The 26,934-nt window shown below is 42.8% G+C and overlaps 1 long non-coding RNA gene across 2 annotated transcripts in view; it reads left to right on the forward strand.

Annotated features, from left to right (window-relative positions):
- LOC138689168 (uncharacterized) overlaps nt 1–26,934 on the forward strand; it is a 127,713-nt gene that overhangs the window by 61,687 nt on the left and 39,092 nt on the right. For both annotated transcript variants that reach the window (XR_011328019.1, XR_011328020.1), the window contains exons 2-3: nt 2,930–3,076; nt 9,961–10,157. This is a non-coding gene — a long non-coding RNA (uncharacterized lncRNA). The remainder of the gene's footprint in view (nt 1–2,929; nt 3,077–9,960; nt 10,158–26,934) is intronic.

Below are 26,934 nucleotides of genomic sequence, written 5' to 3' on the forward strand. Positions count from 1 at the left end.
TCAGACTGACTTAAGTTGCAAGTTTATGGATCTTGATTACAACCAGCAGGGAATCCTTCAGTGATGAAAGAAAAATAATTCAACAGCGTGTGTCTCCACTGTGTCTGTTGAACACACTTTCCTGACTTCATATTAGATGTGCGCAAGTTCTGGGAGTCAGGCTCCTTATAAAGCTGCCAGAGTCTTAGAGAAGTAGAAAAAGAAAAGTAGTACCAACAGTACTGTGACTAGAGCCTTGCTTTCTCTGACAGCTTCTTTCCTTCGCCTTGCTTTGTGTCCTGTGTGAATTGGTACTGGTGTTACTCTACTAATAAGGTCATGAACACTATGCAAGGTCTAGCCTGTCTTTGTGCTGCCACTGTGTTACTGTCATAGTTTTATTCTTGTCAGGGTGTCTAAGTTTCAGAGAACACGAGTGATATATCACGTGCTGTATCCATCATGGCTTTAAAGAAGGCAGTTTGTAGATCAGTAGACTACAGTAACGATGCTAACATTGCTATAATCCCCACCAAAGTCAGTTTATGTCAGAGTTAGAAGTGAGGTCTGTGATGCAGCCTCTTAGAAGTGGTTAATTTCAGACAGTGGAAGGTGTCTGCGGAAATGTTGGGACCTCTTTGGTTTTTTTGTGAATGACCACAGCACAGTTATTGGGGATTATAGTATATTATTGTTATTATTGCTATTACATTTATAGGGCCTGTGTGCCTGCGATAGAAATTAAATGGGTTATTCTTACTGAAGTAGTGTATGGCTGAATGTGTTGTGAAGTTATTTTATCATGTGTAGTAATTACAGTATGAATGCAATGACAAGTTACATACATGTTACTCCAGTTTTAAATGCAGTTATTTAATACATGAAATCATGGTTGCTGTTAAAAAACAACACCAAAACTTAGCTGTATATTCACCCACAGAAGAGCTGGGTTGCTGATTCCTGTTTCTTACCTTCTTTCTTTAGCTCCATGAGTAGTACAAATGTCCACAACACTCTTAATTACAAAGGTCAGAAATGGGCAGCTGCACTTGATTTTGAGCCACTAGTTTTCTAGGAATAGTCACCTGCATTAGAACATACACAGCAAGCATCAACCTCAACATTCAACGACGAGTAGGTATTGCCATGTTTTGGTAGTAATGGAACTTTTTTCTTTGAAAAGAGCAGTGTGTTCACATAAACTAAATACAGCAGAACAGCTGGACGATGGAGAACTCTAGATGCTTAGTTTAAATTCTGATTCACTTAATATCTCTTTACAGCCAACCGAACAGTCCTGTAGATACTTTGTTCCGTACCTTTACTGTGTGGCCTGGAAACCCAATGGGTGCTTCATGGTGTAGAAAATTTTTTTAATGCAGAAGAGCAGGAGAGAATCTACTTGCATGACAGGGATTGCCCCAAGAGCAGATGTAGATGTGACATCCAGGTGATAGCACAAGAATAAGTACAGTGTTTGAATGCATACTAGCCTGTGTTCAAGAAAGGTAGCTGACCAGTCTCCCCAACAGAAGGGAAATGGAAGTGAATTTACCAAGACTATAATGCTTTTTTGTAAGTGCAGAAAACATGAGAATGTGTTGTAATGTTGTTACGCTTAAATAAGTGAGCAATTCCCCATTTTTTTGTACGTTGTCTCATTTTGGGCAAAATGATAAAAAGTCAGCAAGTTTTGGCACCTAATTTTTTAACATGGAATGGAATGACTTTGGGAATTAGGATGAAATGAAGACAGACACCTTTCTGGAAGTAATGTTGGTAACTTTAACTGGGCTATCAATAGTAAACTGCTGGATGAACCATGCGATTATGTGAAATTAAAACTGGTGAGCAGTGGCAAGATGGAGGAGCTGATGATCAGATTAGAGGAAAAGACAGATAAAATGACATCTGCCAAAGATAGATAGCCATTAAAAATCACTTTACACATTCAGAAGGAGCCTTGAGAGAAATGCACACCTCTCTGATGATTTGGCAAAGCTAGCGTTGTCGCCTGTGTCCAAATAACCAATGATTTCTAGCTTGTTTCAGAAAATTACCTTGCCTAACATAATTTACGGCTGGTTGCCAATCTCTCCTGAGAAGGCTGAGCCTGTCAGAGCTGTGAGGGTTAATAAAGGCTAGGACCAAAACTGAAAAAAAACCCTCTAACCCAAAAAACCAAACAGTTTAGAAAAACTCCAGAATGGTAATTTGGTTTTTTAGGTGCTTCTGAACAACGATGTCGCTGGCAAAATTCCTCTTCCCAAGAAGCGTACAGACTGTTGCAGAATGCACACCACAGCGAAAAATCATAGCAGTATGATATAAACCACTTCAAGTAGACAATCTATATTGCATGGGACAATAAGCCATCAGGAGCAGGTTGAATAGTTTGGCATAATGGTTTCTTATTGGTTTCCTGTCTCATTAGTATATATCCTACTTAATCTGTAGTCTCTGAAATAGGGAGCTCTATTCAGCATGCCTGTAGTGGTGGAGATGTCAGCACTTGATGATAGTTCTTTGTAGTGTGGGAAAATTTTATTCTATGTATAACAGAAAGAAATATAGGAGACATGAGCAAATGCACACCGTACTGCAGACTGTTCAACTTTTCCATGTGGTTTTTAATAATTTATTTGCGGATATTTTGAGGATAGAGGACTTTGGAGAACACAATTTCTGGGGCTGACACTGGGTGGTCCTACACATTCAGGTGTATATGGGTAGGTGTATATGGGACTTTCCTGATTATTATTTTTGTCTCAAAACAGGCAGTCCATAGGGAGTGGTTCTCAGAAAACCATCTCCTTATGTTTGTCTTCTGCCATTCCTTTGGACATCTGTTTTGTTCTCATCCCTCCAATTGTTTGTACCTTAACCCTGTGTCCCCCTGCTTTGCAGCTTATTTGCTCTGTGCTGATCCTTCTCACCTGTCTGTTCTCAGGCAGCACCCTGCACTTGTGTCCTCTGTGGTGGTGAGCAGAGCAGGAAGCTTTCTGTACCCTGCACAGCCTAGGACCTGGGAGAAGCTCTGTAGCCTGCTCAGCTGTTCTTCACGCATCTCCCAAGTGCTAAGTGAGAAGAACAAGAGGTAACACCTTAAATGAACTCTCGTGTATATTTTAGTTTGATCTAAAAATAGAGTTGAAGTCTGTTGACTGATGCTTTTGCTTAATAAAGTGAGTTGATAGATACTTGGGACAATCTGTGTTGCACCCAGAGCTGGATACCAAGGATATTTTCAGCTCCTTTGGAAAGTTACTGAAAGGAGCTTGGCTGGATTTATGAATAGCTTGACTGCTGATCACACTTCTGGGTCAAAGTGATGCTGACACAAATTAGCAAAAGCTAATCCCACTCCTTGCTTCTCCTGTCTTTGGATCTTCTCTGCCTGTCTAAGCACCTGTCAGAACAGCATCCAGCACAGTGCCTGAGGTGAGCCCTGCCTCTAAGGACAACTGACTCTGGAGCACATTTACACTAGTAAATCTGAAGAAAATGGGCGCTGCAAGGGGACACTGCTTTGTTGCTGTTTTCTCTCCCCGCAATCTGTTTTTGATGGGGAGAGCAGAGGAAAGTAATTTCTTAGTGTTCACCTGCAACACTCAAGAGAAAAATCTTCTGTGCTCCCAGCTCCTGTGTGACATGCCAGCAACGCTGGAAGCAGGCTTGAGAGAAGGCCAACTGACCCCAGGCAGGCAAGCAAAATACACACTTTTCTGGTTCTGCTCCACATACCAAAATATTCCCCAAATTCATCTAACATTACCTGCTGGAGAGTTGGCAGACATGCTTCTCAGGGAGACTTGAATATGTTTAGGATGCCCTGGGGCTCATAAGAGGCATCATGTCAGAAGATTTGCTAGGGATTGCTATGAGGCAGTGGGTTTCATGTGCATTGCTCCCAAACCCAACCACCAGTTATATCTTAGAATTTGCTGAGGTGTAGCAGTAGAGAGGAACTGATCATGAGTCTTACTGTACAGCACTGCAAATGCTGTGGGTTACAAGAAGGCTTTTCCCACTGCAAACATACATAAGCAAGGACAGACTTAGACCTTTAAGAGTGAATGTCAGGTTTTCACCAGATGTTCTGCCCAACTTGCAGCTAATTACCTTATTATTTTCCTTTCCACTCATGCAAATAACAGTTTGTAGTATTGCTAGGACTTCCTTCTCTTGTTGAGGGTATGATATAAAAGAATGTTTTAAGAATTTTATAGTATATGCCTTTCTTATTTTGAACCAACGTCATCTTGGTTTGCAGCGAAATGATGCACCACATCCAATGATGTAGATATTTGGGCTGATGCAAACTTCATTTTTCAGGAACAGGACAGGTGGAAAGTTCTCATATTCAGAGAGCTCAGAGTTCTCTGTAGGTAATATGTTAAAGAAAGAGGAGCTAAAGGCTAGGAAGGCTTTTTTTTACAACTCGGCAACATGTAATTCACTGCTTCACTGGGAAAGACATGGAATTTAATTTTTTTTTCCCTTGTGGTTCTTACCAGGCTGTTTGTGAGAGTGCGTAAGTTTGTGTGTGTGTCTCTGCGCCATATTGCTGATGCTCAGGTTGCCTTTTTTCCTATTTTATTTCTAAGTTTGGGAGGGAACCCTGAAACTCTGAGAGAGTAATGGAGCAGTTTGACTTTAGCATCAGTTCCTGTGACGTTATTTATGTGATGTGTTTCTCACAGATTCCCTCAAAGTAGGAACTGTTTCCCATCACACCCCACCCCCAGTCCCATCTGGACTCTGACCACTCCCCCCATTTTCTCTATAAACCTAAGAAGCTCAGCTGCATTCTTTTGTTCTTCTGCCAGTGCTCAGCCAGTCCGTATAATAGCACCCTTTCTCTCAGACCTTCTAAACCTGGCTGGAATTGCTGTAATGAATATATAAGTGACAAAAAGAAAAGCAGAGTGTAAAAGATGCTAATCAGCCTTTGTTCTTTTCAGACATGACATGCAGGACCTGAAGTATAGATTTTGTATGGAGAGAGATAGATTTTAATTAAGCATCTTAATAGAGAAATCCTTCTTGTTTTTTTCAGAATAAATTAAGGAAGTAACTTTGATGCAATATCATTTTCATCTAATCAGTAACATTCTGAAATTACCATGTTGTTTTCCATTAGAAATACCATCATCCAACAAATCAGATAAAATTATTTAACATAGCTATATTGCAACCTCAGCTAACATTAGCCTCAGCATGTGTATACACAGAACAGCAGATGGCGAGTGAATTGACAAACGTTTATAGGGAGAAAAGGGCAGACAGTATCAACAATTTTGTATACTCCTTTGAATAAGATGCCCATATCCAATCTAGATTCACTAATAATCAAGTGAAGGCTTATCAGGGTTTTGCCATCTGCATATAGAGAATACTGATTACTGACACCAATAAAAGGCAAATGTCATTAGCTTTTACTTGTATTCACAGATTATTAATATCTCCATTAAAACAATTTGACTTCATATTTGGCATGAATTCAGAGGGTTTTGTTTGACATAAACTGATACATTCACAGAGACATTCCCATTAGCTTTTATATGATAGTGTTTACCATTTTTTTTTAACATACAAAACAAAGTGCATGAAGAGAAATAAATGTGTGTGGTGACAGTTTTACACAACCATAGTTTCTGTGGACAAATTTGCAAAGTTCGTATTCATGACAGCCAGAGGCAGGTCACAGTTAGCCTTGCACGTGCAAGCACACTTAATTGTTATTGATATTTATTTTCTATTACAGTAGTGCCTTGAGGCGAAGTCAAGTGGGTGCCATGTTTGCCCAAAGTGAGAGCTTGACAAAGTGAGCAAGGAATGGGCAACTGAGACACCTGGAGATCAAGTGACTTTCTCAAGAGCATATGGAGAATCTTTATGTGAGTTGGAAACAAAACACAGCTCATCTGAGTAGAATCTCTCTTGACCCACAATACACACTTCTCTTTCTAACAGAAGGAGTTTTCCCAAGATGAAGACATTCCCAGTTGAGGTGTAGGGATTGTTACCTCTTAATCGTATCATTCAGTTATGTCAACAAGTCACATGAGGATCTGACTTAATAAAAAGCAAGGAAACCAGAACATGTCCCATTTTTTCACCTACCATAGAAGCTGAACGAAGGGTTCAGGGCAGGGCATATGAATAGGCATTACAAGAGCACGCAACTTTCCCTCCTAGAACAGACTTTCAGGATCACTGCAGTTGTCATCTTGGTTCCTTTAGTTTGGCTAGATTTTAACCAGTACAAGCAACAGAAAAATCTAACTCTGCCAGTATTTTTTTATGTGACTTGAAGTCCTGTGTAATAGGCTCCATCAAAAAAATAGTTGGTTTTTTTTGCCATCACAACTGCAATGCAGTTTCATGTGGTGTCCTTAAGATTGCTATACACACTATAATTTCTCATATATAGCTGTCAGCAATAACCTTTTGTGGCAGCAGAGAGAAAAAAATCCCCGAAATACGTATTTGTCTAACATATACTTGTAGACCTTAAATCCTGTCTAACCATATACAGCTGTGTTTCTCTGATCTCTGGTGTAGTGGAGAATTGTGCTTTTTACTTGTAGGTAGAGCAGAAGCAGCTGGCAGGGCTTGTGCAAGTAGAATCTCAAAGGAAATTTGCAGTCCAGCCTTAGTTCTGCTCACCTGGTGCATGCAAGGACTTGGCACCCTCTGCAGTCTTACATATGCACAAGAACATAAAATATTTTGTGTTCTTATCGTCCAGTTTTCCTTCTTTGATTCTGAACACAAATAACAGCTTAACATAATGAGAATTCAGAGGAAAAAAAACCTAAAAAGACGTACAAGTGAAGAACAGACGAGGACTGCAGGACTGGTGAATTTCAAACACCCAGCAGTGTGTGTTTCACTTCCTGCTGCCTCTCCTACTGTCACAGGCCAATTTATATTTTGTGCCTCAACAGGAGATGCCCCACTGCCAGCAGAAAGTTTTAATGATCCTCAGCCTCACATGCTGCTCTGGAAACAAGCTCTGAAGAATACAGAAGATTTTGCAACATATTATTCCTATAAATAAAAATGTGTTTCTCACCAGGAATTCATATTCAGATACTCTTCCACATTTTAACATTGTGGGTTGTTTTCTCTTCTGGATATGCATTACCCCTAGTTCATGTCCTTTTAGCTTTTTCAGATATCTCTTTGTCTTATGAACTCTGGTAACCAGGAGTATTGTCAGTAGGATTTTAGTTTATCGATTTGTGTGAAGATTCTTCCTAGTTTCCTTCCACTTATGAAGTTGTAATGAGTGCTTTCTAACCTGTAATTAATACATTTTCTGAGCAGGATGATGGAAATATTACAATGAGAAAGCTTCAGATAGCAAGCTACTCACCTTAACATCCACAATTACACATTGTGCAGTACCCTTGGCATTACAGTAGTTTGTAGCTGTGGAAGTCTTTTTGGATGACCCAGATTTTAAAGTGTTGTTGGAGGACAGGCCCTAGAAGCATACAAAACCATGTTTGCAATTTATTTAGGTACAAAAGTTGTGGGTCTCTGATGCTGCATCAACATTAGCGTTTTAGCTGGGATCAGCAGCAGGCTGAGATGTCCTAGCTGTCTACAGTTGCTGTGTCTTGGTATTCATCTTGAGGTGGTCTTGGTGTGCATGACCTGGATTCCTTTCAGCTAACACTAGAATGCAAGATGCACTCCAGGAATGCTTGTGATGAGCTACAGCTGCAAATGGCCTATGGGGGATCACACTAGAGCCAGGCCAAAGTTTAAAACAAACAGACAAAAAAAACCCTCAAATGTGTGTAACGTTGCTCTCAGGTCCTCAGCATCAGCTTTGTTCTATACATCTGCTCCTATTGCTAGTAGATGTGCTGCTACAATGCTCTAATATAAGTAGTACCTGAGGCATGAGCTCAACTCAGCACTTGGCATAGTCTGCTGTGCTAACTACACATATTTATCTGGGGTCTGGAGCACAAGCAAAAGTTCAAGCACCATCCAGCTAAGATCTGAGTCACTGGGTGTTGTTAAGAGAAAAGCCACAGACCCAGGCATCATTAACTTGAGTTTTACATATGGAATGAAAGTAGTGTAAGAATGACCTCAAAAAAAAAAAAAAATTCCTGGGAACTCTTGAGTGAAATGAGAGGTTTTACATAAAAATGTAACTAGGCAGGCTCTCTACACAGTATTGAGAAGAGTCCCACCAGACATTTGACAGTGAGTTCAACGTGGAGTTAAAAATACAGGATAAGGTGGAGGTGGGAAGGGTTGGAAAACTTTCTGAAAACTATTTCATGGAGCTTACATGGCATTTTTCATTTTTAAATTATGCATTTGAAACAACGTTCAACACAGCTGAAGAAAGACTGAGAGAGGAGTAGCCAGAGAGACATCCCCGCAAATCTTACCAAACCTGATAAATAATGAACTAGAGTGCCCCACAATCTAGTTTGGTGTTCCAAGGTAAAATGCAGATAGCATTTGTTCTGAAATGGGAGTCTGCCAGTCAGTTTACAAGGAAACTGGCTTCACTTGTCTCCCTCAGCTTCCTGGATGCATAGTTAGTGGCACATAAGAGATTATGTCTCTCTGGCTGAGAAGCAGACAGTGGTGTTACCTGTGAAGATGGTACCTTGCCAGTGCTATGGTTGGCAGTGCAGGACAAGGCAGTCGCTTGATGGTGAATGTGACTGTGGCTGTGGCACTGTATGGAGAAGACAGTGCCCTTATTGGAACAGTAGAGTTCTAAAGAGATCAGATGGTAGTTGCACATGTAATTGCATCAGTTTAATTATTAGATTATATTAGTGAGCAAATCTTCTTTGGATATAAATTGATAACTAGTGTGTTCGTGAGGAAACTGCCCCTTGAGCAAGGAGCAACCTAGCGTCACAAATTGGTCCATCTGTTTTTCTGGAACATCTGTGTTCAACCACCTTGGAATCATGGAAAAACAAGTTAATTCAGCTTGGAAGGAACCTCTAGATGCATTTGGTTTAACCTCCACTCAAAGCAGGACCAACTCTGAAGTTTGACCAGGTTGCTTAAGGTTATACTGCAAGATGCCAGGGGAGCATAACTGACCGATGATTTTGATACAAAGGCCAAACTAGAATTGTGAGAAGATGAACTTAGATGAAGGCTCTGTAGCCTGAGGTAGACACTGCTCATCATGAATAACAATCTTCCAGTCTTTTTCATGGTATGTTAGTGGGATTAGCCATCTAGTTTGCCAAGTTTTATGTAAGAGGAAGACTTCTAACTGAGATAAGATGAGCTACAGAGAGACTCACCTGACAGAACTGAGTCTTAGTTCATTTCATGCTTTGGCTGATACCATACAGGTCGCCTACACAGTGCTGTCCTGCTAAGAGGCCTTGCTGGATTTCTGAAACTCGTATACCTTCCTGTCTGGCATGTTTAGTCCATTTTTATTCCCTCTATCTTGGTTCTGGCACTCCTTAAAGTTGTTTGGGTTTTTTTCATGCTTCCCTTTTATGAATGCTGTGCTTAAGCAGTATATGGATAGCAAGCACACCACTTTTGCGATCATAATGTTCTTTATTTTCTCAATGTAGCTCATTTAGAGGCACTTTAAGGAAACATTTTCCTACAGGTTGCTTGTGAAAGGAGATTGCTTTGGGTAGATTCTTTAAATGCAGTTTATCTTGACTTTTACACAAAGTGCAAACATATATTGATAATACATGGAAATGGTCAAAAGGAGAAATTAAAACTGCTTGCATATGCTTTTTGAAATGTGTTTCTGCTCTGAAAAGTAATTATGTGAATTTGACCTGGCCTCACTTAGCTCATCTTCTCCCTGAGAGTCAGGTCTGCTGACATTAGTGGAGTGGTTACTGTTGTCAGAATGGTGTTCCTGGCTGCTCTCTGAGAGACTGAATTAAATTTGAGATTTTATGCATCATCAGTAGATTATTTTTTCCCTGTAAATTCTAATTGCAGGAAAACCTCAAGCACTCCTGTGCCTTCAGGATATGGTTGACAGCACTGCACAAGTGTGACTGAGATCCTGATAAGCAAGTGAAATGACATGGATGCATAAGTTTACCAAAAACAGAACTAAGAGAATTTTGCTGGGGTGACAGATGGAACAAAACTTTGGTGAATATGGATTGAGAGTGCTTTGGCACCTATTACAGGTAAGAATGCCATGTAATTTCATATGTGTCTGGATACATACTGCACATGCATACACCTCTGAATTTTCTTCTGATCCCATGAAGAATCCTAGGGACATGCGTTTGGGTGTGTTTCTTATTTATTTTTAAAATTTGGGCATGAGTTTGAATGTGCAAATTCAGGCTTATAAAGATCAGATTTGTCTTTTCAAAAATCAGAGGTTATTAGAGGAACTTCCTTTTCGCTTTGAAAACTGCCATCAGCTACCCCAGAATGGCTCTTGGCTTGGAAATGTATGACTTGAATTGTTAAGTAGTGTTTAGGTTTGTATGTGAAAAGCTGATATTCTCTACCTCTCTGAAGGAAGAGAAGCTGATGACCATTTACAAACCAGTCCATTTCCAGTCTGCTCTCTGTTTCCACCACTGATGCTCCTACCTTGCATGTGAAAGCTGTTACTAGATTTCACAAAAGAAAGATGCAGATTTAGTGACTGTCAGAAGATTGTGTGTATTCTGATTTGCGTAGGCTTCTCCTTCATTTCAGCCTCCTTCACTTGCCTAAGGAAACTAAAATGTGTGAATTTAGAAGCACCATGATACCAGTATTCCCTCCCTGTATATAATATATGCTCCTCTTTTCACTGAATCAGAAATACATGATCAAAAACCCAGACATATTTTTAAGAATAGCATGCAGCTAAGGGGATTTTATTACGTAACAAATAGTAACAATAAATATGATCCGTGCTTAGATAGTAACAGAGGTGCTTTTCCACAGAATATAGACCCTGAAGATAAAAAGAACTTAGTAAATGGATAGTATCAGAATGGGGTGTGTCAGGCAGTACGCTGCAGGATTTGTTAAGGCTAATATCTGTTAAGAAAATAGATTTTTTGTTAGTCCTTCTCCACATATAGTTTCAAATCTTTCCATTGAAATCTTGCTCTAGAAATAAACCTGTTTAAAAGAATTTACTTCTGTGGCACAGCATGCCTTAAAATTTAACCAAAAGTCAACGTGATAAAATAATTGATCAGTTCAGTGAACACATTTCTTTGCCTTAAACTGAAATGTGCATTCTGAAAGAGCATGGCTCATGAATTGGAGATCCATGAAAGGAACAGACCTGCTAAAAGAATAACATTTTGGTGCAACGAGCTTATTTGCTTAACAGCTTTCTACTGCAATTAACATATGCGGCAAATGCGTTTATTTAATGTGACAGTCTGCTCAAATAACCCTCTTTCAAGAGTGGGATTATATAATCTGGAAACAGCAGAGTTACACTGAGATTAAAATTATTGAATGTCTTGTTTATCCAAAATGCCAGCAGCGCTGCCTCCCCCTTTTCTCTGTATTTCGCGGTGACTTGCAAATGATCTGCTTGGGCTCTGGTGTCCTTAAATTAATGAACTGTCTGAGACTACCGTTCAGCATAGGACTGCTGTTTGGAACAAAAGAAAGGGAAACTGAAAGAAACCCTGAGGAAGAGAATTTGTGCAGCAGTAGCACTGAAAGTATTTGACCTCATCAGGCTTTGTGGGTTGGCAGTTGCATTGGTCCTACAAGACTGAAACTAAGAGGATGCTAATGGCAAGGCATAAAAAAATAGTTGCAAGATTTATAGTCAGGCATCAGCCAGTCCCTTGGGCTTGGCTAATCAGTGGTTAGCCCATGTTCAGTTGGCTCCATTGAGACCACTTTCTCCTGAGACACATGCTGGGGACCTTCTAGCCAGAGAATTGGCTTGGGCTGAAAAAAGGGACACAGACAGCGTGGTCTATTGCCTGCTGCAGAAAATGCCACATGGGACATCCTGAGCAGGGTATGGCTGCAAGTCACAGCAGCTGCCCTCAGATGGATACTGTGGGCGTGATTTGGACTTCAGCTGCTGTTTTCAGGAATCACTGTGCTGGTGAGTGTGTGAACACGCATCAGCCAAGCCCCTGCCATTGTCACTGTGCCATTCTGCACACCTCTGTCAGAGGCTTGCTCCATCCAGCCTCCTCAACAGTGTTTAAAAAATAGACAAATTGTTTTTACCTCATGTTGTGAAATAACCAAATAAAAGGGGAGGGTGGTCTAATATCTATTAGCTAATGGGTAAACAGAAATGACTGGCCCAGCATGCATCAAGGGTGAGGAACTGGCATGGACGGGGACTAATCTGATACTACCCAGCAGAGAACTACAAGGAGCAAGGAAGGTGATAGAAGCCTCTCAGCGCAACTGAGACTTCCAGGCGCCAGGAAAAGGTAGTGGGGTTGCTGCTCTCTCACCTGGTAATTGGATTACTTTCATTTCTACTGATTTAATTGACTTGGCCTCCAGAGTGGCCAGTCTTTGATCTCTTGCCCTGTTTGTCCCTAAGATCATTTTTGAAGCTACTGAAGGATGTAGAAAGGAGGGGAGAAGAGTGCTGTGTGCTTTTCCATTGGCTGGTTTGAGACACTGGAACCCTGAAGTAAAGTCAAAACACAATCTTCAAATCAGAAATCATCTATGAAAATAGACTTCTCCCTGCAGGAGGAGCAGGTGAAACACAAAGCTGATGATGGTTCTACCTTGTGTGCCCTTAAAAGGGTTCAGAGTCATAGAGAGCTCAAGTGCACTCTCACTGTTAAGCCAAGAGACAATCTCCAATTTCAGTTCATTTTAGAGCTGTAACAAATGCCTCTTCCCAATACCTCCAAGTGTGGGGATTGATGAAGAAAAGTTTTTGTGACCTCTGACTCTGGTGTTCTCTGTTACTAGTACTGCCAAGGTGGTTAACCGTTTCGCATAGTTGCGTATCATTTTGTTTTTCCATTCTGAAACCTATTTTGCTCCATGGCTTTTTCTTGAAATAGCAGCTACCTATTTCAGAAAAGAAAAAAAGTTTGTTCTAGGTATCAGTATGAGCAGCTGCTGATTATTAGAAAATAAAAAGCAAGGCCAAGTGGGCAAAGAATCTGGAGACTAGAGGGGTTAGACAACTATATGAAAAGCAGTTGATTTTTCACTAGCTTATGCCGTAGAATTATGAAGGTCAGTCCAGCTTGCATCACAGTGGTACAGGATCAGGCAGATCAGTGCACATTCTGAAACAGTCTCTTTCTGTGCATGCATTAGCCTGCATCAGCCCATTACAGAATCTTTCTCCTTGCGAGAAGTTTTACAGAACTGCAGAATGCCCTTACAGCAGACACAGAGTAGCTCAAATCTGCTCTGAACAGCGGAGTGCCCTCTGAGCTGATGTCAATTTGTACTATATAGTTTTGGCTAGAATAAGTATGCAGAAAATTTTTTATATTATTCTGATGATTTGGGAATGGAAGTGATAAAGTACTATTTGATATAGTCATGATTGCATTGAATGTGAAGTGGCATACTGCTTTTAACCAAGGGAGTTTGTATAATGTCTTTTGTGCCCCATATGATCCAGGAAGGCACTTCTCTGCTTTTACTAGTTTACTGCTTTCTTTCTCACTTGAAGATAATCCTAATATTAAAGTATTGCTAATTTACGAATGTCATGAAAAGAATTCATCCAGAGTTGCTTCAGAGAGAGGTGTTGAAAATCATCAGTGTGGTCCTAAACAAGGCAGGAAATAATACTCTAAAATGTTGCCCAAGGGGCTGCTGAGCTAACTGAATTGAAAATTTAACACAGTAGTTGTTACCTAATTTGGGGATTGTGATACCAAACTCTTTTTGAAACATTTGACTCTTTGGCAGTACCAGAAAGGGAAGTAAATCAGCCGTGTTCTGGTGGCTTAGAATCTGTTTCTATCTCATAGACTGCCTAGGAGATTATAGGACAGAAGTCTGCAATACAGTGTGTGCTACCATAATGGGTAATCCTTATTAATAGTTAGGAACACTCCCATAAGGTGTAATCATCCAAGTAGATTATAAGATTTTTAGAGTATGAGAAACTTCCTTACCATTTTTTCTTAACCCAACTAGGAACACAGGGCAGTAATCCAGCTGAAAGTCATACTTTCCCCTCATGAGTAAAATGTGGGGGAATTGGACTGTTCTGGGGAGTTGCAATTCTGCTTGGTATTGGAGAACAAGACTCAGGAGTCTGTATAGGAGGGGGAAACTCTTGTGTGTGAAGGAGCCCGTACCATTGATCCCTGATAGATGAAGCAGGGAAGATGTCATCTAGCCAGGTTGCACATGCACAAATGGAGGGCTAGTTCCACTCCTGCCTCCTTGGTCCTGTTGGAAAACTTGAGAGCAGAGCTAGGTGAGGGGCTCCAGACCATAAGCCAAGGCAGAACTTATAGTCATCTCAAAGATTTTCCGCATGCTGGACTGTTACTACCTTGTGCTGGTTAGTTTTCTGTCATTCCTCTTCCTGCTTCCCTTGCATGTCTCTTCACCTCAGTTCTGTTCCACTTGTGCACCTCATCCCCTTTTTCTTGGTTATCCTTTCCTGCCCCTCCTATTTATTTATGTTGCATTGAATTTTCTCCTTTACTTGAATTATGGCAATGTTATGCTGTTTGTTTCCATCAGCTTGTCTGTTCTGCTGGGCTATTTTACCCCTTTTCCCAACTATAGAAGTTCTTGTATCTAATCAGGCAGTGCTCTCTGTTGCTCTGTTTGTTCAGTGCTTAGCACAGTGTGGCCCTATTCTTTGTTACCTCTTAGGATCCGTGCCTGTAAAAGTTACAATTTCTTAACAGTAGTCGTGCTCGAGGATGCCTAAGGAGGATTTTATACAGCTCACTGTAGAGTACTCTGACTACAGCCTGCCCACTCGGGAGCACACTGCATAAACATTGGTAAAATTGTGAGGAACAAGGTAAGGAACCAGATCCTTTCTTATCTGGAAAAAAACCACCCTTTTCTTTGGTCAGCACTATGCTGGCAGAAGCTCCATTTAAACACCTTCCAAAAGTGATTGTGAAACATTTAGAGACCACAGTATGTGTCACTTTTTTTTTTTTTTTTTTCCTGAGAGTCTAGGTAACTCCTTGAGGTGTCCCAACCCTGGAAAACTTCCAGGTATTGCTAAGAGAATATAATGAGGCTTTAACTCTGAGGCATTGCATTTTCAAATGTGGAGGAGGCTGTTTCCATTCTTGCCAGAGGATTTGGCAGTCACTGCATCTCGTTGGGACTATCACCCATTTCAATTTGAGGATGCAAAGCCTTCTTTCAGTGTGGTCTTTATTATATGAGACATGCAGATGGGTATCTGGGCAACATGGAAAAAGCTTTTGTTTACGGCTAGAGGACGAAGAGAGCAACCAAAGAATTCAATTTTTAGTCCCATTCTCCCCACATTTTAAAAATTACTGAATTGCTAACTGGTGTTGCCTGTTGCCCAGAGAACGCCAGGTCACCTCTAAGGGAGTAATGTTGTCTCCTCTACATGCTAAACTTGCAGACTCTTCAGGCTACAGCACCCGAATTTCCCTCAGGTGTACTGAATATTTCAGGTGATGATTGACCGCTCTCCCTGATATTTGTATGATTATTAGTCTCTTCTCTATGTGCTATTCAACGGACAGCACTGCTCATAAAAAGCGGATAGGAACAAGCTGGGCTGCTGCCCCTGGTGAGTAGAAGAGAGGATGGGCTGATTGATGACCCTTGGCTGTTTTCTGATGTTGCAGTTGTTTTTTATGATGTCATTAGGAGGCTATAGTCACATTAAGGAATCCCTCATGACATCATAAAGGACTTGATATTTCGCTAATGTTATTTCAGCAGAGTGGAGTTCTGGCATTTTATAGTCTTTGCTTTCCCCATAGAATTAGGAGTTGTCTAACTACAACCTAGCAGAAATGCAAAAATAGTCAAATGCCGACTTCAAAAGTTATGGTTGAAGAATGTTAATATATTTGGCTCTTTCAGAGCACATAGCACCTTTAGGTGGAATACATGATGTGTTTATAAAAGTGCCATCAGTGAATATATATGCTCATGCAAAGGAAGAAGCAGGTGTGCCTTCTACTTCTTTTGGTGCACAGACACAAAAAAATATTTTTTCTGGACACTTTTTGGAATAGCATGAGAGATAAATGGGCCACAGGACAGCACCATGGCACCACATGGGCTTTGGCATAAGAAGACAGAGTTGTGGTGTAATGGTGAGATCAGGAAAACACTGACAATGGAGCCAGAAGCTATACCTTCCTAACATAAGAGGGGAATGCTAAACCCTCTACTGAGAAGAGACACTATTTGGAAGAGCTTGGTATAGGTGGAGAAAGCACTGTGAGTGCTCTTGCCAACTGTACCATAAAAGCAGTATGTGAGGACTGAGGTTGGTCAACCTTACTGTGTGTCACCTCAGAGTGCAAGAGCTCAGCATCTTCATTGCACTAACACAGACGTTCCCCCAGGTGAAACTGCTGTTAGTTAAGGGTAGGAGACTGGGAAAGGAAGGAGGAGGAGGTTTGCATACCAAGGGAGAAATCAAATCACAGTTTGCTTTACTGCAGTATTAAGGAATCCCTGTACATGGCTTTATGCTGGTCTTTCCTGCCTTCCTTTCCTAATGCACTCAATAGTATGTAAATACTCTGAATGCTACCTTAATCTGTCCCTTTTTCACAGAGGAAATACAGCTCTGCTTTTATATTAATTTTCTTCGTGTTCTCTGAGAGTCCCCAAAGCAAAGGAACTTACTTTTAAGCTACTTTTCTATGAATTTTGCTCTCTTCTCTCTGGTTACCCTAATATGTAGGTACTTAACTAATAATAATAATTATTGCATTGTTTTAGGATTTTTCATTACTTCTTATCTGTGACTTTGGAATAGTACCTGGGAAGCCAGCTAAGTGGCAGAACATCCAAAGCCCCACTGAACAGCAATGGGAACTGGACCTTTACCTTGCACAGATGCTTTCAAAAATCCTTGCTGTTGACTGCAAAATCCCTCTTGAAACAGGCTTTAGCTGCTAATTGTTTTAAAAGCTGTTGACATTTTTACCCATAGTGACAGGCAGAAAACTCCAGAATCTAAAAGACTCTGCCATATGTTAATCTGAAATGGAACACCGTCTTATTTCACATAGAGAACTATACAAAATAAAAAACTCCCTCTGAGACCCCAAACGGATTTGCTGTGGGATCCTTTTTGGCCAGAATCCATCTGCATACTAAAAATCCAGTGAATTAGAATGATGAGGGGGGGTTCCCTCCAGAGAAGCTACTGCAAGTACGAGTACCTAACCCCTCAAAATTTTTTTACAAAACCCAAAATAGCTAATTGGACTGTTTGTTATGAGACACAAGCATTTTCTGAAATACAAGCCAAAAACTAAAACAAGTAAAATCAGGGAAAAAGTTAGTCTGCTAAGAAGGCTATCGCATTCGTAAAGAGACTGGGGAGTTTGGGATCTGGGAGACACTGTCAGATGCCAAGTTAGAACAGTCAGTGACCTAGTGGCTACCTTCAGTTTGTTCTGTGAGTCAGACAGGAAGCAGATAGACTTGAGGCTTTTCTTGATTTTCAGCATAAGGCAAATTAACTTATAAATGCACTACTTCTTAGGGGAAACATAGGAGAAGGCAGAAAGGAGAGACCTGAACTCCAGAGAAGAAGGGGCAAAAGCTGAAGGGGGAGTGAGAGTCCTTCCTTGTACTCCACACTCTGAGAAAATAATAGGAAAACCCTTTCCCTTCCTCATTGCCTTTCCTTTGTCTGGAAGCTTAGGCCTCTTCGGTACTTTTTCAAGGCAGTGAAATGTATGATGTTCCTTACACCGAAAATCAAGAAAAGCCTTGATTTTCTTGATTCCGGACCATATCTTTAGGGATGCTCAGTGCCACTGCTCTGCAGATGAAAAAACTGCCTAAATTAATTTATATCTAGGGGTAGTCATTTTACCCATGTTTTATACTCTTCTCTGAAGTTTAAAGCTTTAATTATAGTTTTCTTAGCTGGCAGATTCCTTAACATTTTTAAGGAATAAATAAAATTGGCATTTTCTCTATAGCTTACTGGAGCAGTGTATTCCTTTTTGACTTTTCTTCCAAGACCCTCCTTTTCCTAGTATATGTCAGTGCAGGAGGAGAATAACCAAGGTGTTTGGGGAGGAAGAACATTAAGTGACATTAAATCAAAGATAATTATCAGCTGTCAGTCAGCGAATGGCACAGAGCCAGAGCAGCACTCAGTAGGGGGCTGCCTGTCCAGCCTTACTTCCTTTCCCTTCAGAGTTTGCAAAAGGTGTAATATTTGTCTTTAAATAATATAATTTATTACCAGGTGAATCTGGAGTTTTAATACAAAGCTCCATTTGGAGAATGAAAACACCTTTCAATAGAACAGTATCTCTGATGATGCATCATTTATCCTTTCCATTTCAATGCCCCAGCCTCAGCATCCAGTATTGCAGGTTTTTTCTTCTCCTGCTTGGAAAGAAAAATATTCTTATAATTTTGAAGGGGTTACTGTCACTGACATTATTAATAGAGCTATGTTATTAAATTACTTTATATACACCATGTATAATATTTGTACTTTTTTAATGTGCTTGACATAAGAATCTCAGTGAGAGACCCTGGTGTAGCATCTGCATTTCAAGAGGACTTCAGAAAAAAACTAAGGAGACCTTAATCTGTTCTAGATGAGAGGGAAGAGGAATGGGAATCCTTTTTTCTGTTCAGTGAGGACTAAATATGTGAGCTGGCTCTGAAACCTTTTCTCATGTTATGGCATGTTCCCAGTATTATGTTTGACCAGTTCCTGTCAATTAACTAGTTCTTTCAGTAAAATTCTAGGATATTACAGAACTTTGCACTTTGTGTTGGATTTGTGCAGCCAAGCAAAAAGCTGCATAAAAAGGCCTTCTAAATACCAGAGGACAAAAAAACCCCTGTTGTTTCTACTAGTTTTCAAACACTTGAATTTGTTCCTGCATAAGAGGCTGTTTGCAGGGTCTTTGTGCAAGTGAATTTCAGATCAGGCACCTCATCATACGTGTTCCTTGCAGTACTAGATGTTATGCCACATTTTCTTCGGGCAGCCCTGCCTGTGCCTTTGAGTCTTGTCCTTAGATCTGAAGAAGAGAGGAGAGGCAGGCAAAGTGTATGCATTTCAGAAACATACCAGTAGCTCAAGCTACCTGAAATCTTGCTGAGGAGACTGTCCTTCCTCGGTCCTTGTGGTCCTGAGGCCATCTCTCTCTGCCTCTCTGGCAGTGCCCTACTCATCACACTAATGCTAAGCCTGTGGCCCCTTAAAAATCATAACCCTCAAGGCAGCAGATTTTAATTCTTGTCAAGGGTACAAAAATGTCTGAGAGCTTCCCATCTGCCATTATTCTGACTGCCAGCGTGCATGTGGTTGTGCATAGTTTGATCTCAACAGGAGTTGCCTGTGAATGGCACAGTTGCCGACTAACAAGCCTACATTCCAGAGTCTGTCCCTTGCTCCTCACTGGGCACAAAACTCAGGCTTTACATCGGAAGGGAAAGGGCCCTGGGGCATGGTGGACACTCTGCAGTGTGATCTGGTATTCTGCTCTTGCGGTCAATGACTAGCTTTCCCTGCAAGCAGGCTACGTGTGTCTTAGGCATTGCTCACCACCCTTGGTGCTCTCTTCTCAGTTGAAGCCAGTCCCCTCTGTGTGATATCACAGTCAGCTGGCTGTGATACTGAAGGTAGATTGGGAGTTCAGATAGCACGTGAGAAGCAGGGGGACACAACCCCCTGAGGAACAAACAGTTTTACTTTTGTGCATTAACAGTGTCATATACAGTGAAGACGAATACAAACGAGAGTCCTCAGAGGACATTCTGGCACTCGGCGTTTCCCAGGGTCACTGGTGGCTTTGTGATTCTTTTTTTAAATGTATAAATCACTGATTAAATGTCTGTTTGCCAGGCTGCACCACCCTGGACATGCCTGGAGATGTCCCAAAGGAGGAGGTGGGAAAGGGGGAGGGGGAGAGTTGCCTGCAGCCTGGGATAGTTATCTGTTTGCTTTGAACAGAGCAACTGATCTACCTCTGGGGTTTTGCTTTCACACAAGTTCATCCAGTTCACCTACTTATACTGCTCGTTATTAATAGAATTGTTAGCAGGTTCACTCCACAGCTTGTAGGGAAGGTGTGCACATGGGTGGCACCTGAAGACAGAAAGTATCTGATTATATCTAATACTTATTTGGCTCATCTTCCTAGGTGTGCTGTTCTACAGATAATAAAGCAGGCAACTTCACAGAGGGAGGTACAGGCACACCCTAGCTGTGGGCTCCAGCTGTATTCCAGCATCAGCTAACAAGTGGGGTACCCTTGCTGATGAGGAGTTAGGGCTGTGCCTACATATACAAGGGAACACAGACATAGATGCTATGAACTGCAGAAATGGCACACGTGAACAGATTGGTCACTGAGCAGTAGGTCTTCAGAGGTACCTGTGTTCTCAGCCAAGCACTGACACGGAGCTGCTTTGTTGTCTACGGACAGTTACTTCCCTTTGTGCATCCTCTTTGTCCCTGATTTCTGCCCATTTATGCATAAGCTCATGATGGCATGACTTGTTTCTGTAGGTGTAATGCAGCAAGATGTGGCTGCAGCATGGGTATATTTACTTGAACTTGCTTGAGCGTACCTGCTCAGGTGCCAACAGCTGCGTAGATGTAACCTGTGTGTTGGAGCACAATGTCATGTAAACAAAACTCAGGTCTTATGTATGCATATGCAGAATGGATCATGCACACTGTTCACGATGACAGGCTGCTCTGGGTCTTAGCACATACAAGGAGGAGGCGGTCTGTCATGGACCTGAGTGCTGTAGGCTGAGCTCTCTGCTCTGTGGCATCTGTGGTCTTCCTCCAGCAGTGAGGCTGAGCACTGATACTGAGAGGTCAGGTCCAAGATTTCAGCTGGAGGCAGCTGAAGAACAGAAAGGAGACAGAGGAAAGAAGGTCTCCTAAAACAATCAGACTTCCCCACCTCTCTCAGTGGTATGTGCAATGGTGCATGGACTTCTTCAATTAGATTGCACTTACAACCTGCTACACTACATCCAGAAATGAGCATGTATGCTCCATTCTGCCCTCACATGCAGATAGTGATCTTGATTTAGCTGTTCAGCCATGGATGCCTTTGAACTCAGACCTAGCAGAGAGGGCTGAATCTTTTCCATCTGATTCATATCCAGAGCTTCTGCTATTTACTCAAGCCTCTCGGGTGGAGACATTGGGCTGAAGAGCTTGTGGGAACAACTCCCTTCAAGTTCTAGCTGCAATCTGAAAGCTGTGGTGTAGGAAGAAAACCAGGGTAACCAGCCTGTCTTCAAAGTGAGCCTTTCTTCTCCCCAGAGCAAGTGTAGTTCTGACCCTATTTAACACCAGCTCTCTCACACAGAATGAAAGGTTAGTACATGCAGTGTTTCAGGCTCATAGATCTTCTCTGCCTGAATGGAGCAGGTACATATGTTTAATAAGCACTTTCTTCAGTACAATTATAGTAAAGGGTCGCAAGTGGGGGGGGGGGGGTGGTTTGGGGTTTTTTTTGCATCTGGACTGCCAAATTTTCATGGCAGTCTCGACATTTTTCCAATGCTATAACATGTGCTCCATGCACTGAATGACCCTTCAGTAAGTTAATGCTTCCAGATCTACCTCAGAGTGAGCTGGAGACCTGGCCAGAGGAGCACTGTTTTAGCTTGTCAGGATGGCTTCATTAGAATTTTCATTGCAAATTTAGTGCATGAAATAAATTTGGCTTCCAGCCTGGTGACTTGTCTCAGTCACCTATGCTTTTAGGCTGTGTTCAGGATGAGCAAGAATATCTTACTCAGTGGTAATCATGTCATCTTGGATTTTTAAACCTCGCCTTTATTCCGGGCAAACCAACACCTAATTAGTTTGATAGTATTAAATGCACTGGATATTTATGTGTTATCAGTTATTAATGTATGTTGCTGATATATGATTCCATTTGACTTGAACAAAGCACCTTTTACACTCTACATGAAACAAGCATTACTTTGCTTAACTATTGGGCAGATGGTAGCCTGATAGTCATTTGTCTGCCCCTGGAAAGCATAGCACTAGTGGACCGGTTTCTTGGGCAATGCCTTTTTGTGCCTGGTAGTCAAGGACTGCCAGTTGCTGGGATATCGTTCTCACACATCTTTGGCCATGACTTTAGAAGGTATCGTGGGAGCTCTTCAGACTAACTGTATTGTATAGATTTGAAGACAATGGTCATAATATCCATGAGCAGGAAAAAAAAGAAAAGGCGGCAACACACACAGATTAATGCACCTGTCGTGTAGTCCAAAAAAACTGCTCAGAACAGATGCAGCACAATGGCTGTTTGCTAAATGTTCACGGGCAATTGGCTCAGTGGAGCTGTGCCTCAGGGCTGCAGAGAGTACTCCGTAAACAGTGGTTCAGGAGTTCTTCAGGACATAAAGCAAGTCCCTTTTCCAGTGGAATTTTTTAATGCACCCGGATGTATAATAGTAATAGGAGCATTCTGTAAAAGGCAGGAGCTCGACCAGATAAACTTTACACTAAAACAAATATTAAAGCTTATTTATAGCGCCGTGCTCTCCTTTCTATTTATGAAACCTTGACATATTTATCTTTTATTTAGAAATTATTAGTCCCAAACTGGGCTCAGATGCTTCATCTCCTTTTTGAATTATGAGCAAGAAAAAACAGTAGAGCAACAATACCCCTGGAGTGATTGCTTTACATCTTTAATCTAATTAATTTATGAGCATTTCCAGGGACTCCCTGCTACAGCACCTGAATGCCTGGGAATCCTGTATTTTAAGAGTTTTCCATTTGAGATTTTGTTCCCTCCTGCGAGTGTGGGTCTCATGTTTCCAACCCTGTAGTGTTCAGTACATAGAAAAGCAGTATTAATAAGTCTTAGTGCTCATTATGTCAAATAAAATTGAATTAATTCCTCCTGAATTGTTTGTTGGTTATGTTTGTCTTGTTCTGATGAGATGCTCACTGATAGCAGGGTAAGAGGTCCCTGTTTGTAGCTTCTCCTGTTGCGTGTGAGGCCTCACTTTTGCTTGTTTTCTGTAACAGCAACAACCAACACATTGATGTGTTTTCCTGAAGTCTTGTGTTACAGGGGCTGAGTTTCTCTTGAGCTACCTTTAGTTTTTGTAGGTTTCCAGGAAGCAGTGGTAGATGTGGCATCGTGGAATGTGTCAGAGGTATCCAAATCCAGTCTATTTCAAATCTGAATCGTGCTCCTCTTTTCCTCTTTGGCAGGTGCGAGAGAGATGGAAAACTCCTGAATTAGCATTTGCTGTTTGTCAGTGCTGCGCTCCCTGACAGAATCAGACTCGTATTGGCTCTTCTTCTCCCTCCCTCTTAATTAATTTTGCCTGTGCTGAGCAAGCGGGCTCCAGCAGGCTCACTGCCGTGGACTGATTTCCCCGTCTCCCTTTGATGTGTCTCCTGAGAGGGGCAGGGCACACTGGAGAAACTCATCAGAGAGACCTGCTATTGCTTATTTTCATGCTGCCTTGGGCAGAGCTCTTCTCCGTCCTCTACTCTTACATTATTTCTCTTTCAACAGCAACTACGCTGTCATAATACAGCAGACGTTTCCAAGTCCTCTGAGCTGTGGGAAGCCCGGGGCCCATTTGCCCTGTCTCTGCAGCAGGAGTCAGTGCAGGCAGAGCACCGGCCGCCCCGGACAGTGTCCGCAGCTGAAAGGCTGGGCCTCAGCACCCGTGTCCCCGGGGAGTTCACAGCTCCGAGTCCACGGGCAAGGGCTGGTGCCGGACCGCTCGCTGCTCTGGCTTAGGCTGGCGCGCCTCTCTGCCCGCCCCGAGGAGGCTCGTCCCCACTGAGGGAAGCGTCCCTCCCTCCCGCCGTCGACCTCCGGCTCCGCGCAGCAGCCGACAGCCGCGGTGCTGCCCTCGGGCCGAGCCCTGCCCTGCCGCCGCAGCCAGGGCGGCGCTCCCTCCCAGGCCTGGCAAGCGGGGAGCCGGCAGCCGACGGCAGGCAGAGGCAGGGCAGCAGCCGCTTCCCCCCACGCAGCACAAGAGCTGACAGCGGTCGGAGGGAGAGGCTGGAGGAGAGGAGGCACATCGGCCGGGGAGAGCGCAGGCCTGCGGGGAGGGGGGAGGGTGCTCACGGCTGGCGCTGGGGACCTGCGAGGTCCGCTGCCTCGGAGCTGGCGCTTTTCGTAGTGCTATCAGGGAATCTGCTGAGAGCTGGCTGCTGGCACCGGGGAACTAATGAGCTTTGAGAAATGTTGATGCCTGCCTCTACGTGTGTGAGTGCGTGTGTGCAGAGCAGACACCGATCTGCAATAGTGTGTGTAAGGCTCGAGTCAGAGCCGAGGGGCGCTTGTTTTCACTGCGCCAAAACAAGTAATGACAGCTCTTCACTTTTTGCCATATTTTCTCTCTGTCTCACTCTTGGTTTTGTTTTTTAAATATTGCCAAGCAAATGTTTGTGGTGGGTTGACCCTGGCTGGACACGAGGTGCCCACCAAAGCCATTCTGTCACCCCCCCTCCTCAACTGGACAGGGGAGAGAAAATACAACAAAAGGCTCATGGGTCAAGATGAGGACAGGGAGAGATCACTCAGCAATTACTCTCACAGGCAAAACAGACTCGACTTGGGGAAATTAGTTTAATTTATTACCAATCAAATCAGAATAAGATAATCAGAAAAACTAAATCTCAAACACCTTCCCCCCACCCCTCTCTTCTGCCTGGGCTTAACTTCACTGCCGAGTTCTCTACCTCCTCCCCCAAACAGTGGTGCAGGGGGACAGGGAATGGGGGTTGCAGTCTGTTCCTCACACCTTGTCTCTGCTGCTCCTTCCTCCTCACCCTCTTCCCCTGCTCCAGCATGGGGTCCCTCCCACGGGAGACAGTCCTCCACAAACTTCTCCAACGTGGGTCCTTCCCATGGGCTGCAGGTCTTCACGAACTGCTCCAGCGTGGGTCCCTTCCACGGGGTGCATTCCTTCAGGCACAGATTGCTCCAGTGTGGGTCCCCCGTGGGGTCACAAGTCCTGCCAGCAAACCTGATCCAGCATGGGCTCCTCTTTCCACAGGGCCACAGGTCCTGCCAGGAGCCTGCTCCAGCGCGGGCTTCCCACAGGGTCCCAGCCTTCTTCGGGCATCTGCCTGCTCTGGTGTGGGGTCCTCCCCGGGCTGCAGGTGGAGATCTGCTCCACCGTGGACCTCCCTGGGCTGCAGGGGGACAGCCTGCCTCACCATGGTCTTCCCCACAGGCTGCAGGGGAATCTCTGCTCCGGCGCCTGGAGCACCTCCTCCCCTCCTTCTGCACTGACCTTGGTGTCTGCAGGGTTGTTTCTCTTATATGTTCTCATTCCTCTTGCCAGCTGCTGTTGTGCTGGGGTTTTTTCCCCCCTTCTTAAACATGTTATCCCAGAGGCACTACCACCATCGCTGATGGGCTCGGCCTTGGCCAGTGGTGAGTCCGTCTTGGAGCCGGCTGGCATTCGCTCTGTTGGACATAGGGGAAGCTTCCAGCAGCTTCTCACAGAAGCCACCCCTGGAGCTCCTCCACTACCAAAACCTTGCCATACAAACCCAATACAATGTTAGGTTTCAAATGCCCTCATTATTTAGATTTATTCATGAGATTCCCACTTGATATTTCTGTATTGTAAAAATAGTTTGTGAATACTTCACAGTAAATTTTTTATGTGAACTTTTGAAGTTTACTTTGTATTAATTAATTATTTAACTTTTGTAGAGTATGCCTGTTCCATGACTGGACAGAGGAATGCAAGTCAATCGCACAATATGAAGTGCAAATGCCAATTCTTTGCCAAATACTCAGCTCAGAACTTGGTGACAGTACATGAATTAATTCTCTTACTCATGCATTCCCACTTAAAACATATGAAAACCTCTTTTGCAGATCTTGGCACAGATATCCACAGAAAACATATATGCCCCAAAACTATAGACTTGATCTTATTGCGAAACTGATCTTTAAATTCAAGTAAATAGTGGACAAATAATTTTGTCTTATCTGGTCAGCACTAGTCTTGAGTGGAGAATCCTTAAGAATGGAAAATTCAGCAGTGTAGACAGGTAGATTACACTACAGCATGGTTGGAGAGAGACTGAATGGAAAAAAAACGCTTTCTTCCTCCATTGTTGGAGAAAAATAAACAACAATCTGAATTTCTGATTCAAAATTTGTTTGGCAAAGAAAGCCCAGGGAGCACCCTCCCATCACCACAGTGGTCTCTTCCAGACCAAACTCATGAGTTCCCTAGTGGGTATTCATCACCTGAATTATAAAACCACAGCCCTCCTCCCCGCAATGTCTTCAGCTTTCTCAGCACTAAGAGCATCATTTCACATACATAACAACTGCACCACTCTTTTGCCTTGAGTGTAGGGCCCATGTGCCTAGGAAGGTGAGCTACTCTTACAGCCCCAAGGCACATTCTTCCTTTCAGATACAACATTTCATTTCAAGATTTGTGTGTTTTCCTAGTGTCCATCTACCGACCTGTGATGCAAACAAGGATTTGTCTCTGCCCCATGTTTCCCACACTTGACTTGTATGCTGCTTGTTTCAGTCACTCTTTCACACTCTGCAGTGGCAAGAGGCCAAAATAAGCTTGTAGCAGCCTGACTTCTGTGTTGGCCAAGTAAATTAGCACAGTACTTCTTTGCAGCAGGATTCTGCAGGAAAAAAAATGCACTCTTTTGTCTCAGTGGCAAGGTGGTAGTGAGTTGTGATCTGCCCTTTCTTCCTTGGAGGCCTGGATTCAGACTCCTCCAGCAACTCCAGTCAGAGAACTGCAGGCGAGTTTGTCGCCATCAGCAGTTTTGTCTAAAGGGAAGCAGGGCAGAAG

Source organism: Haliaeetus albicilla, chromosome 16 (genome assembly GCF_947461875.1).
Source record: "Haliaeetus albicilla chromosome 16, bHalAlb1.1, whole genome shotgun sequence".
Lineage (NCBI taxonomy): Eukaryota > Metazoa > Chordata > Aves > Accipitriformes > Accipitridae > Haliaeetus > Haliaeetus albicilla.